This window comes from Balaenoptera musculus, chromosome 1 (assembly GCF_009873245.2).
Source record: "Balaenoptera musculus isolate JJ_BM4_2016_0621 chromosome 1, mBalMus1.pri.v3, whole genome shotgun sequence".
NCBI lineage: Eukaryota > Metazoa > Chordata > Mammalia > Artiodactyla > Balaenopteridae > Balaenoptera > Balaenoptera musculus.
Window position 1 is genome coordinate 160,183,938 of NC_045785.1, and position 15,156 is coordinate 160,199,093.

At 40.4% G+C, this 15,156-nt stretch overlaps 1 protein-coding gene across 4 annotated transcripts in view; it reads right to left on the reverse strand.

The window, feature by feature from the left end:
* AHCTF1 (AT-hook containing transcription factor 1) overlaps nucleotides 1-6,849 on the reverse strand; it is an 83,951-nt gene extending 77,102 nt beyond the window's left edge. For all 4 annotated transcript variants that reach the window (XM_036843410.1, XM_036843400.1, XM_036843393.1 and 1 more), the window contains exon 1: nucleotides 6,502-6,849. The gene's annotated coding sequence lies outside the window, so the exon portion shown is untranslated. The remainder of the gene's footprint in view (nucleotides 1-6,501) is intronic.
* Between the last annotated feature and the right edge of the window lie 8,307 nt (nucleotides 6,850-15,156).

Below are 15,156 nucleotides of genomic sequence, written 5' to 3' on the forward strand. Positions count from 1 at the left end.
ACAGAAAGAAAAAGGCTGGGGTGAGGAGCAAAAGAAGAGAGCATCACTGAGCTATGAGGCAACCGCAAGTGACCTAATATGTGTAATAGGAATTTCCAAAAGGAGAGGACAGAAACATCTGGAAAACTAATGGCCAAATTATTCCTAAATTTGGTGAAAACTACAAACTCATAAATCAAAAAGGTCAGTAAACTTCAAGCATGAGAAACATGAAGAAACTCCACCAAAATATTAATACATCCTAATCAAGGGACAAAAAGAAAATCTTAAAGTAGCACACTTCAGAGCAACAAAGATAAGAATTACAAGAGACATCTCACTGAAAACAATGCAAGCCAGAAAAGTGGAACAATGTATTTTAAGTTCTGAAAGAAAGAAAGCTGTCAACCTATAATTCTATATCCAGTGAAAATATCTTTTTTAAATGAAGGCAGGGCTTCCCTGGTGGCGCAGTTGTTAAGAATCCACCTGCCAATGCAGGGGACACAGGTTCGAGCCCTGGTCCGGGAAGAACCCACATGCCGCGGAGCAACTAAGCCCATGTGCCACAACTACTGAGCCTGCGTGCCACAACTACTGAAGCCCATGTGCCTAGAGCCCATGCTCTGCAACAAGAGAAGCCACAACAATGAGAAGCCCGCGCACCGCAACGAAAAGTAGCCCCCACTCGCCGCCATCTAGAGAAAGCCCGTGCGCAGCAACAAAGACCAAATGCAGCCCAAAAATAAATAAATAAATAAATAAATATTTTTAAAAATAAATTTTAAAAAATGAAGGCAAAAGAAAGACCCTTCAGACACAGAAGAACTGAAAAGATAGTCACCAGCAGATCTGCACTACAAGGAATGTTTAAGAATTCCTTCAGGCAGAAGCAAAATGATACTGGATGGAAATCTGGATCTACGTAAAAGAATACAGACAACCAAAAAAGGTCAAAACACTTTTTTTTTCTTATTTTTAATCTCTTTAAAAGACAGTTGTCTCTTCGAAGCAAAAATGACAGCAATATATTGAGGAGTTTATAACATATTTACAAGGAAAACAAATGACACAATGGCACAAAGGCCTAGAGAGGAGAAATAGAAGCATATTGTTACAAGGTTCTTACACTGTACACGAAATGCTATGATGTTTGAAAATAGACTATAGTAATTTAAAGATGTACACTAGAAACCTTAAAATAAACACTAAACACACACACACACACAGATATAATAAGGCAATGAAAGATAAAATATCAACATAAAAAAAGTTAATCCAAAAAATGGTATAAAAAGAGAGAAAGAACAAATGGCTAAATGGGAAAAGAATCTGAAAAAGAATAGATACATGTATACGTATAACTGAATCACTTTGCTGTACACCTGAAACTAATACAACATTGTTAATCAACTATACATCAATATAAAACAAAAAATTTTTAAAAGAACAAGTGGTACAAATAAAAAAATAGGAAGATGGTAGATTGAAACCTAACCATATTACATCACTAATTACATTAACAAAATGACTTTAACATTCTAATTAAAAAGCAAATATCAGTCAGACTGGATAAAAAAGCAAGACAAAGTTTAAATAAAAAGCTTAGATAGGTTAAAAGTAAAATAATGGAAGATATATCATGCTAACAACCAAAAAAAGGCAGAAGCAGCTTATTAATGTCAAGGTAGAATTCATGGAACTTCCCTGGTGGTCCAGTGTTTAAGAGTCTGCCTTCCAACGCAGGGGACGCAGGTTTGATCCCTGCTGGGGGACTAACATCCCACATGCCACTGGGCAACTAAGCCCGTGCGCTGCAACTGCTGAGCCCATGCGCTCTAGAGCCCACTCACCACAACTAGAGAGCCCAAGTGCTGCAACTACTGAGCCTGCGCGCTCTGGTGCCCACGCACCACAACTAGAGGGCCCAAGCACCGCAATGAAGGATCCCGCGTGCCGCAACAAAGATCCTGCATGCCACAGCTAAGACCTGACACAGCCAAATTAATTAATTAATTAATTAATTATTTTTAAAAGTAGAATTCAGAGCAAAGAATATTACCAGGGATAAAGAGGGTCATTTCATAACAAGAAAGGGGTCAATTCTGACACATAGGAGTTCAAAAAAATGTTCAGTGACTGAAAGAAAAAGTTTTCCAAATTTAGAAGTTAGCCTTTGAATCTATAGGGCAAAAATTGGCTTCTGGTTTCCAGACCTTTCAAATCCCATATTTACAGTGTGAATTTTAACATTTTAAGCACACTGAAGAGAACTTCTAAAAATTATATTAGAAAGAACATCTTATATAAAGACATATCTATATATACGTCTTCAGAAAAACACATTAAGCAGCTATGTTCAGTACTATACAAAATTAAGTACAGTCCTAGCCTGACATGCCAGTATTGGCAACCTCTAAAAAGTAATTTACAAAGTTTCAAATCCTTCCAAGGTCTAGATAGGCAGAGCAAGAACACTGTGCCTAATTTCAATGAAAATATTGTCCACTGTCTTTATAAAGCACAGATGGATTTTCACTCCCTTCACAAAAACTTTCAATGACTCTCCTACTGAATATAAAAACTGACATCTTCAGCCACAGGTAATTAAGGCCCTCCACAATCTGGCAGTCTCAGACTATCTTTACAATGTTTGTCTCCCCACGCCCCTTCCTTCATCAGTTTACTACTGCCTCACATAGTCATTCTTTTATTTATGCTGTTCCCTCCTCTACCTCCTTCTGCCAAAGCCCCATTTAAGGACTAGATTCCCAGTGTGGTCTGGGTAGATCAATCCTTTTCCTATTTACTCTCATCTCTGAGCTCACTCCTTTCCACATTTATGTTAGCAATCCTAAAAATAATTTTTGAAATCCATTATTTGTATTTGCCGGTCTTCCCCACAATACTATGAATTCCTAAAAGGCAAAAATCATACCTTATTCCTGTGAATTCCAGAGGGTCACAATACCTTGCAACTAACAGGTCCTAAACATGTCATAAATTAGGATAGCAAGATACTAGCAGGGACAGGAATAGACATGTTGAACAATAACTAAAATCAATTTTTAAAAACTCAATATTCTTAAAACCCAACGAGAAAACAAACAACCCAATTAAAAAATGGCCAAAGATCTAACAGACACCTCACTAAAGAAGATATACAGATGGCAAACAAGCACATGAAAAGATGCTCCACATCTTATGTCATCAGGAAAATGCAAATTCAAACAATGACCTACCACTACACACTTACTAGAATGGCCAAAATCCAGACGCTGACAACAACCTAATGGTGGTGAGAATGTGGAGTAACAGGAACTCTCATTCATTGATGCTGGGAATGCAAAATGGTACTGCCACTTTGGAAGACAGTTGGGCAGTTTCTTACAAAACTAAACATACTCTTACCATATGATATGGCGATCACGCTCCTTGGTATTTACCCAAAGGAGCTGAAAACTTATATAAAACACAAAAACCTGCACATGGATATTTTTAACAGTTTTATTAATAATCGTCAAAACCTGGAAACAACCAAGATGTCCTTCAGCAGGTGAATTGATAAACAGTGGTACATCCAAACAATGGAATACTATGTAGTGCTGTAAAGAGTTACAAGCCAAGAAAAGACGTGGAAGAAACTTAAATGCATATTACAAAGTGAAAGAAGCCAATCTGAAAAGGCTACATAGTGCATAATTCCAACTATAAGAAATTCTGAAAAAGGTAAAACTATGGAGACAAAAAGATCAGTGATTGCCAGGAGTTAGTAGAGAGGGAGGGATGGAGAGGGGAGCACAGAGGATTTCTAGGGTGGTGAAACTACTCTGAATGATACCATAATGGTGGATACATGCCATTAGACATTGACCCAGATCCATAGAATGTGCAACACCAAGAATGAATAGTAATGTAAACTGTGGACTTTGGGTGAGGATGTGTCAGTGCAGGTTCATCAATTGTAACAAATGTTCCAGTCTAGTAGGGGATGTTGATAATGGGAGAAGTTATGCATGAATAGGAGCAGGGAAAGCGTATACTGGAAATCTCTGTGCCTGCCACTCAATTTTGCTGTGAACTTAAAACTGCTCTAAAAAATAAAGTGTATTAAAAAGAAAAAGCTCAGGGACTTTCCTGGTGGCGCAGTGGTTAAGAATCCGCCTGCCAAGGCAGGGGACAAGGGTTCGAGCCCTGGTCCGGGAAGATCCCACATGCCGCGGGGCAGCTAAGCCTGTGCACCACAACTATGGAGTGTGTGCCCTAGAGCCCGCGTGCCACAACTACTGAAGCCCGCAAGCCCAGAGCTCGTGCTCCGCAACGAGAAGCCACCACAATGAGAAGCCCGCGCACCACAACAAAGAGTAGCCTCCCGCTCGCCACAACTAGAGAAAGCCCGCGCGCAGCAACAAAGACCCAATGCAACCAAAAATAAATAAATTAATTAAATTGATTCTTAAAAAAAAAAAAGCTTAATATTGGATCCCACTTATTTTTAAGTGTACATTGCTTCAATATTAAGAAGCAAAGCAAAATTTGCAAAAGTACTAGGAAAGATATTGACACAATAGGAAAGATCAGTTGTGTGAAATACACACATCCTAGAAGGCTGCTAAACTCCACAACAGAAAATAAAACTCTAATCTAGTTGTTCAATAATTATAATGCACCATATACTGAAAGAACATTTCTACAAAACATTTTGTATGCATTTTTACTTTTAAAAAAACAACTAAGAATTATGATATAAATGTAAACTAGCCATGGACCCAGAAACGTCCAGCCTTTCAGCAGTTGTTCTTTCAAACTTAATTCAAACAGTTACCAATCACGAACTACTTTTAAAACATTGCGTTGGGAAGGGAATGCAAGGGCAGAAAGATGACCTACTTCCTGACCTCAAGGAGTTTACATTCTAGGAGATACATAATCAACCATGAAAATAAATGCTACAATAACGGTGTATATTCTGTGAGATCCCAGGAAAGAACTGGGATAAAGAGAAATGAAAGAGTGTATAGAAAAGATGGCATTTAAGCTAAGGAGGATGTGAAAGCTGAAAACTTGAAAAAGGCAGAGATGGCACTCCAGGCTGAAGGACAGGCGCAAAGGAACATTAAAGTACATCTTCAAGAAAATGGGCCCAGGATTGGGGATGATTCTGGAATAGCCGAAGCATAAATTCGTGAATAGTTGAGGGTGGACAGTAGACAAGATTTACTGTAGAGACCGTTGACCTAACCTAGGGAAATGAGACTTCATTCTGAAGAAAACGAAAAATCTCCGGAAAATTTTTATGGTTAGGAAAGAAACAATGTTTTGTATCCTCTTAAATCGAGATGTGTCCATCTCAAAACTGCTGTATAACAATCTTTAAAAAAGAAAAAAAATGGGTTTTTTGGTAATTATTACTGTTCTGCGAATCGGTGACATTCTGGCACTAGGTTATTGAAAAATTAGAATCAAAAATTACAGTACGGGGAGAATGTAGACTTTCCCTAGCGCTTAACACACTCAGAGCATCCCTCAAACATTAACTTGCGCTGGGCTTGTCATCCCTAGTCAAATCCTCCAAAATAAGTAAACCTACCCTAATTTCTTCTCTCCTTACAGACTTAATCAATGAAAGCTCACTAAAGAAAAGTCCTTAACATCTACTGGCTCTTTAAGATATTTTAAGACTACACTCAAGTTTAGAGTTTCCAAGAGACCTATATTTTAACCTCAGTGACCCAGGTTCTTATCAAATATCTTCTCAAACTGCCCATTTGAAAAAAGATAATAACGGCTAGTTTGAACCTCGTTGGCTTTGAGAACAAATTAACCTCCCCACGCCCCCCCAGTCCACGAGTAACAAAAGTAATCGTCCTCAAGTTTCCAGGTGGCACAAGCAAGGCAAATTAATACCCACTCCAAGATGTACAGTTATTTTAAATCTCCTTTATCGAACCAATTCACTGCACTTTTCAAATCACGAGGCAAACTTCTCCGCCCGGGACTCATCCTAGCCAGGCCCAGGAGCATGTGGACCACACACCAATGTTAAGACAGACTCAAAGTACGAGCAGGTTCCCCCGGAGGGGAGGCCCGCCAAGGTCTCAACCGCACCAAAGAACAGTGGGGAAGAGGCGCCGCGGTCCAGGCCGCCGGGAGGGCGTGAGCACCCGGCTGCCGGCGCGTTAGGCGCGGGGGCTGGACCCCGAGGCGCCTCTCCGCCGCCATGTGCCGCCGCTCCGCCGAGAAGGTTATATAACAAACTCCCGGAGCCCTGGAGCGTGCCGCACCCGCCAACGCCCGCATTCGCCCCCTCGGGCCGGCTCCGCGAGTCGGGCCGTTCCGCGAGTCGGGCCGCTCCGCGAGCCGGGCCGCCGCTGCTCGCTGAGCGGCCACAAGCCCGGCCTAGGCCCGGAGCGGGGAGGGCCCGGCGGGCCAGGCGCGGCGGGAGAAGCCGGGCCGCCGCTCCAGGCCGCGCCGACCCGTCCTCCACCGTCCCGGACAACCCCCTCCTTCCCTTCCCACTACCTGAGAAGGGCGGGTGACCGAGCCGCCGCGGCCGCCGAGTCCAGGGGGGCGCGAGGCTAGGCGCGAGCTCCTCCCGCGCGGGTCCGTCACAGCATCTCCCAAGAGACACAGCCGCCACCGGCAGGGCGCGCACACCGACAGGGCGCGCACACCTCCGCACAACCCCCGCGAGCACCTTCGCTGGCAACAGGCCGGCCGACCGCTCAGCGACTAAAACGCAGCCGATGCCTGCGCCGCGGCCCCGGGTCCCTTCCCCAAGCGACTCTGTCTCCTCCGCTCGCGCGGCGCAGGCCCCGCTTTGCGCATTACCACCCGGCCGACACACAGAGTCCCAAACAACCAGGAGGGGAGGGGCGAGGCGGGGAAGGGCGGAGAGAAGTGGGAGACGGAAAGGACATCTCGGCGCGGGGACCTGAGTTCTCGCGAGTGTTCCGGCCTTGGGCGCCGGCTCTGCGGGAATTTCAAACTCTCTGTGAAAGAAGGTGGGGGAGGGAAAGGGAGGAAAGGGAAGCAGGGTGGGGAAGGGCAGGTCCTTTTTGTAAAATAGGATCTCCCCACCTCCAAAGAGCTGAAGGGAAGATCGACTACGAACCCCACAATGCCTTGCGCGTTAAACCGCTCTGGTCGCCCAGCCCTCGGGCCCAGTGCGGAGTCGGGAGTGGTAGTCTGTACCCGAAGTAGCGCCCGCGTAGCGGTCCCGCTGGGTGTCTAATGTGACGGGAAAGTCGCCGCGTTATCTTCTGGCTCCGCTTGCCGGCGGCCGAATGATAATCTTTGCCTTCGGTGTTTTTCTTTCTCCCTGCTCCGGCTTTCCGTGCCAAAAGTGGGCGCCTGACTTTTGGGGAAACGCTTCTTTCCCTTTCCTCTGTATTTTAAACATCCGAGTGTGCTTTCGTGGCCAGAGAAGTTCACGAGGTCTAGTCTAATCTTCTAAGTCAAAATTTTACCCCAAGTCAGTGTTGCATGTTTGGTCACCCTGGGGTTTCATTGTGGAATTTCTTTTATTTGTTGTTAGTATCTTTGAAGTAAGTCCCAGCACCACACACTCTTCAAACGTGTGGTATATATCCAAATAGTAAATTCTAAATAAAAGAATTATAATGGGAGGTAGAGGTAGGATTCTAGCAGGCCACGTTTTTTTTTAATCAGGAAAGTTTATTCTTTTCTGTTACCCTTTCCCGTATGTTTCTTGTCAAAGGCTGTCTTTTAGAAATGTAATATCCTTTTTTCCATAATTTTTGTTCCTTTATTGACAGCAACCTCTGAACGTGACATTTGTTTGCAAAAGGTACTGGGCTAAGTTGTGGGGGAGAAGGAGTTAAAAGAGGTTTTGGGGGACTTCCTTGGTGGTGCAGTGGTTAAGAATCCGCCTGCCAGTGCAGGAGACATGGGAAGATCCCACATGCCATGGAGCAACTAAGCCCGTGCACCACAACTGCTGAGCCTGCGCTCTAGAGCCCGCCAGCAACAGCTACTGAGCCCACGTGCCACAACTACTGAAGCCCGCATGCCTAGAGCCCGTGCTCTGCAACAAGAGAAGCCACCGCAATGAGAAGCTCGTGCAGTGCAACTAAGAGTTGCTCCTGCTTGCCACAACTAGAGAAAGCCCGCAAGCAGCAACAAAGACCCAACACAGCCAAAAATAAATAAATAAATTTATAAATTTATTTTTTTTTAAATGGTTTTTGGTTGTTTGTCTTAATTATTTTAGACTTCTTCAAACAGAAACTACTCTGCAGTCAGATGTGCTAATTCATGTCCTTGCTTTGCTCCCCATTCTACACTTCCTTTCCTTGGCACCATTTTATGCCCAATTCATGGGTGCTGTACTTCTTGGTAGTCTGAAGACCTGAGTTCTCAACTCAGGTGTGCTGCTAATGAGCTGTGTGACATTAGGAAAATCAAGTGACCTCTCTGGGCTTCGGTTATCAGATTTAGAGAGCAAGAATGGCTGGATTAGAGGTTCAATGGATTCGTTAGACAAACATTTGTTAACTTTGCTCTAAGAGCCCTGCCAGTTGTAAAATTCAAAAATCTGTCTCATCATACTTATTATCCAGATTAATTGACTTTCTAAAATGATCTTTCAGATTTTATTCTTTCTTTGCATAATTATGACAGAATGCTGGTATGGTTTCTGTATGATTGTCTATAATCTGGACCAACACTACCTGTACTATTTTATTGCCTTATGTAGTTTCTGAGAATCTTTTCTTCACTTTCCTCCAAACATGTTTCTCCCTTTCAGTGTCTTCCACTGAAAATGGTGCAGCTCAAGTCTCTTTTCTCTCACAAATCTTCTCAAATTCAGACCATATTAATCACTAAGAACTCGCACAGAATATATGCCGTGCATATTATTTTATGTCTGTTTCCCCTTTTGCCTCAGATTCCCTCCATCCACCCAGCACCCCCATCTCCCAGCTACACTGAGAGCAGACTGTATCTTATACTTTTATTAATGCTTCCCTCATAACTGCTAGTTTTTTATTTCAATTGCTTTGTAAACCAAATTTCCACTTTAAAGCTCTCATTAATTCCTTTTTCCTCTTTTCAGTCATTTGAGCATATGCCAAATTGTTTTACTTTCCAGAGATGTTAATAACTGTTAAAATGAAAAAAAATCTGTTTGGTAATCAGATGAGTTTGGGGAAAAGGGGACTAAATAAAATTAAACATTTCTTTTATGTAATACTTCACTGTCTTTAATATGCTTGGCATTTCTCAAAGTTACTTGACCATGGCATGAATCCATTTATGCTTGTGGAACACTTTGCCTCATTAATGTTCCACAGGATGGACTGGTAAACATGTCTTCAAAGCCTTCCATTACTGGAGGAAACACTGCATAGTGGAAAGAACATGGTTATTTGGAACCAAACAAACTAGGGTTTTAATCCATTTCACTACTTTCTAGCAACATGATTTTAATGGAATTACTTCAGTTTCTCAGCCTGTTTTCTCATCTAAAAAGAAAGGCTAATGTTACTTATTTTCCTTGCAGAGCTGTGGCAGAGATTAAAGGGAAGTAAGTGCCCAGTTCAGAACTTCATTCCCAAGATAGCCTCATCCACCACAGGGCAGACAGCAGAAGCAAGAAGAAGTACAGTTCTGCAGCCTGTGGAAGGAAAACCACATTCACAGAAAGATAGACAAAATGAAAAGGCAGAGGACTTAGTACCAGATGAAGGAACAAGATAAAACCCCAGAAAAACAATTAAATGAAGTGGAGATAGGCAACCTTCCAGAAAAAGAATTCAGAATAATGATAGTGAAGATGATCCAGGACCTCAGAAAAAGAATGGAGGCAAAGATTGAGGAGATGCAAGAAATGTTTAACACAGACATAGAAGAATTAAAGAAAAAACACCTAGAAAAATTGAAGAACAAACAAACAGAGATAAGCAATACAATAACTGAAATGAAAAATATACTAGAAGGAATCAATAGCAGAATAACTGAGGCAGAAGAATGGATAAGTGATCTGGAAGACAGAACGGTGGAATTCACTGCTGTGGAACAGAAAAAAGAAAAAAGAATGAAAAGAAATGAAGACAGCCTAAGAGACCTCTGGGACAACATTAAATGCAACAACATTCGCATTATAGGGGTCCCAGAAGGAGAAGAGAGAGAGAAAGGACCTGAGAAAATATTTGAAGAGACTATAGTCAAAAACTTCCCTAGCATGGGAAAGGAAATAGCCACTCAAGTCCAGGAAGTGCAGCTAGTCCCATACAGGATAAACCCAAGGAGAAACACGCTGAGACACATAGTAATCAAATTGGCAAAAAATTAAAGACAAAGAAAAATTATTGAAAGCAGCAAGGGAAATAACACAAATAACATACAAGGGAACTCCCATAAGGTTAACAGCTGATTTCTCAGTAAAAACTCTACATATCAGAAGGGAGTGGTATGATATTTTTAAAGTGATGATAGGGAAGAACCTACAACCAAGATTACTCTACCCAGCAAGGATCTCATTCAGATTCAACGGAGAAATCAAAAGCTTTACAGACAAGCAAAAACTAAGAGAATTCAACACCACCAAACCAGCTCTACAAAAAATGCTAAAGGAACTTCTCTAAGTGGGAAACACAAGAGAAGAAAAGGACGTACAAAAATAAACCCATAACAATTAAGAAAATGGCCATAGGAACATACATATTGATAATTACCTTAAACATGAATGGATTAAATGCTCCAACCGAAAGACACAAGCTTGCTGAATGGATACAAAAACAAGACCCATATATATGCTGTCTACAACAGACTGACTTCAGAGCTAGGGACACATACAGACTGAAAGTGAAGGGATGGAAAAAGATATTCCATGCAAATGGAAATCAAAAGAAAGCTGGAGTAGCAATACTCATATCAGATAAAATAGACTTTAAAATAAAGAACATTACAAGAGACAAGGAAGGACACTACATAATGATCAAGGGATCAATCCAAGAAGAAGATATAACAATTATAAGTATTTATGCACCCAACATAGGAGCACCTCAATACCTAAGGCAAATGCTAATAACCATAAAAGGGGAAATCAACAGTAACAAAATAATAGTAGGGGACTTTAACACCCCACTTACACCAATGGACAGATTATCCAGACAGAAAATTAATAAGGAAACACAAGCTTAAAATGACACAACAGACCAGATAGATTTAATTGATATTTATAGGATATTCCGTCCAAAAACAGCAGATTAACTTTCTTCTCAAGTGCACACAGAACACCCTCCAGAATAGATCACATCCTGGGTCACAAATTAAGCCTCGGTAAATTTAAGAAAATTGAAATCATATCCAGCATCTTTTCTGACCACAATGCTATGAGATTAAAAATCAATTACAGGGAAGAAAACATAAAAAATACAAACACATGGAGACTAAACAGTATGCTACTAAATAACCAAGAGATCACTGAAGAAATCAAAGAGGAAATCAAAAATACCTAGAGACAAATTACAATGAAAACACGATGATCCAAAACCTATAGGATGCAGCAAAAACAGTTCTAAGAGGGAAGTTTATAGCTATACAAGCATACCTCAAGAAATAAGAAGAATCTCAAATAAACAATCTAACCTTAAACCTAAAGGAACTAGAGAAAGAAGAACACACAAAACCCAAAGTTAGCAGAAGGAAAGAAATCATAAGGATCAAAACAGAAATAAATGAAATAGAAACAAAGAAAACAATAGCAAAACTCAATAAAACTAAAAGCTGGTTCTTTGAGAAGATAAACAAAATTGAGAAACCATTAGCCAGACTCATCAAGAAAAAGAGGGAGAGGACTCAAATCAATAAAATTAGAAATGAAAAAGGAGAAGTTACAATGGACACCGCAGAAATACAAAGCATCCTAAAAGACTACTACAAGCAACTCTATGCCAATAAAATGGACAACCTGGAAGAAATGGACAAATTCTTAGAAAAGTATAACCTTCCAAGACTGAACCAGGAAGACATAGAAAATATGAACAGACCAATCCCAAGTAATGAAATTGAAACTGTGATTAAAAATCTTCCAACAAACAAAAGTACAGGACCAGATGGCTTCACAAGTGAATTCTATCAAATATTTAGAGAAGAGCTAACACCCATCCTTCTCAAACTCTTCCAAAAAACTGCAGAGGAAGGAACACTCCCAAACTCATTCTATGAGACCACCATCACACTGATACCAAAGCTAGACAAAGATACTACAAAAATGAAAAGTACAGACCAATATCACTGATGAATATAGATGCAAAAGTCCTCAACAAAATACTAGCAAACAGAATCCAACAACACATCAAAAGGATCATACACCATGATCAAGTGGGATTTATCCCAGGGATGCAAGGATTCTTCAATATATGCAAATCAATCAATGTGATACACTATATTAACAAGAAGAATAAAAGCCATATGATCATCTCAATAGATGCAGAAAAAGCTTTTGACAAAATTCAACACCCAATTATGATAAAAACTCTCCAGAAAGTGGGCATAGAGGGAACCTACCTCAACATAATAAAGGCCATATATGACAAACCCACAGCAAACATCATTCTCAATGGTGAAAAACTGAAAGCATTTCCTCTAAGATCAGGAACAAGACAAGGATGTCCTCTCTCACCGCTATTATTCAACATAGTTTTGGAAGTCCTAGCCTCAGCAATCAGAGAAGAAAAAGAAATAAAAGGAATAGAAATTGGAAAAGAAGAAGTAAAACTGTCACTGTTTGCAGATGACATGAGACTATACATAGAGCATCCTAAAGATGCTACCAGAAAACTACTAGAGCTAATCAATGAATATGGTAAAGTTGCAGGATACATCATTAATGCACAGAAATCTCTTGCATTCCTATACACTAATGATGAAAAATCTGAAAGAGAAATTAAGGAAACACTCCCATTTACCATTGCAACAAAAAGAATAAAATACCTAAGAATAAACCTACCTAGGGAGACAAAAGACCTGTATGCAGAAAAGTATAAGACACTGATGAAAGAAATCAAAGATGGCACAAACAGATGGAGAGATATGTTCTTTGATTGGGAGAATCAATATTGTGAATATGACTATACTACACAAAGCAATCTACAGATTCAGTGCAATCCCTACCACATTACCAGCGGCATTTTTTACAGAACTAGAACAAAAAATCTGAAAATTTATATGGAGACACAAAAGACCCCGAATAGCCAAAGCAGTCTTGAAGGAAAAAAACAGAGCTGGAGGAATCAGACTCCCTGACTTCAGACTATACTACAAAGCTACAGTAATCAAGACAATGTGGTACTGGCACAAAAACAGAAATAGAGATCAATGGAACAGGATAGAAAGTCCAGAGATAAACCCACATACCTATGGTCAACTAATCTATGGCAAAGGAGGCAAGGAAATACAATGGAGAAAAGACTGTCTCTTCAATAAGTGGTGCTGGGAAAACTCGACAGCTACATGTAAAAGAATGAAATTAGAACACTCCCTAACACCATACACAAAAATAAACTCAAAATGGATTAGAGACCTAAATGTAAGACCAGACACTATAAAACTCTTAGAGGAAAACATAGGAAAAACACTCTGACATAAATCACAGCAAGATCTTTTTGGATCCAGTTCCTAGAGTAATGGAAATAAAACCAAAAATAAACAGATGGGACATAATGAAACTTCAAAGCTTTTGCAAAGCAAAGGAAACTACAAACAAGATGAAAAGACAACCCTCAGAATGGGAGAAAATATTTGCAAATGAATCAATGGACAAAGGATTAATCTCCAAAATAAACAGCTCATGCAGCTCAATATTAAAAAAACAAACAATGCAATCAAAAAATGGGCAGATGACCTAAATAGACGTTTCTCCAAAGAAGACATACAGATGGCCAAGAAGCACATGAAAAGCTGCTCAACATCACTAACTATTAGAGAAATGCAAATCAAAACTACAATGAGGTATCATCACCTCACAGCAGTTAGAATGGGCATCACCAGAAAATCTACAAACAATAAATGCTGGAGAGGGTGTGGAGAAAAGGGAACCCTCTTGCACTGTTGGTGGGAATGTAAATTGATACAGCCACTATGGAGAACAATATGGAGGTTCCTTAAAAAACTAAAAATAGAATTACCATATGACCCAGCAATCCCGCTACTTGGCATACACCCAGAGAAAACCGTAATTCAAAAAGGCACATGCACCCCAATGTTCATTGCAGCACTATTTACAATAGCCAGGTCATGGAAGCAACCTAAATGCCCATCGACAGACGAACGGATAAAGAAGATGTGGTACGTATATACAATGGAATATTACTCAGCCATTAAAAGGAATGAGATTGGGTCATTTGTAGAGACGTGGATGGATCTAGAGACTGTCATACAGAGTGAAGTAAGTCAGAAAGAGAAAAACAAATATCGTATATTAACGCATATATGTGGAACCTAGAAAAATGGTACAGATGAACCGGTTTGCAGGGCAGAAATTGAGACACAGATGTAGAGAACAAACGTATGGACACCAAGGGGGGAAAGCAGAGGGGGGCGGGGGTGGTGGTGGTGGGATGAATTGGGGGATTGGGATTGACAAGTATACACGAATATGTATAAAATGGATAACTAATAAGAACCTGCTGTATAAAAAATAAATAAAATAAAATTCAAAAAACAAAAAAGAACTTCATTCGCTTTCTCCCTATATGATCAGTCATTTGTTATTTTGGTAAAAGGCCTAGAAAATGATAACGACTAGTGTGGACCCTCATGTTTCCATTTAGAATGTTTTATTCAAGAGACGCTATTTCAGCACCAATCCAGCATCCTGGGAGCAACAGACAGCCATCCAATTTCGGAGAATTTAGAACCTCACTGGGGACTTCCCCAATGCAGGGGGCGTGGGTTTGATGCCTGGTTGGAGAACTAAATCCCACATGCTGCGCAGTGTGGCCAAATAAATATATAAATAAATGGGAAAAAAAAGAAAACAAAAAGAAATGAGTGGCTTGAAAATCTTTAAAAAAAAAAAAAAGAACCTCATTGAAGTGTTCTGAATTAGATCTTGTTTGTTTCGCAAAGTAATGGGGGAAAACCTTGATATTTTAGCAATAACAACAAAACGGAGCTTCTCTGTCTCAAATAGAAGCAGTGCCTCTG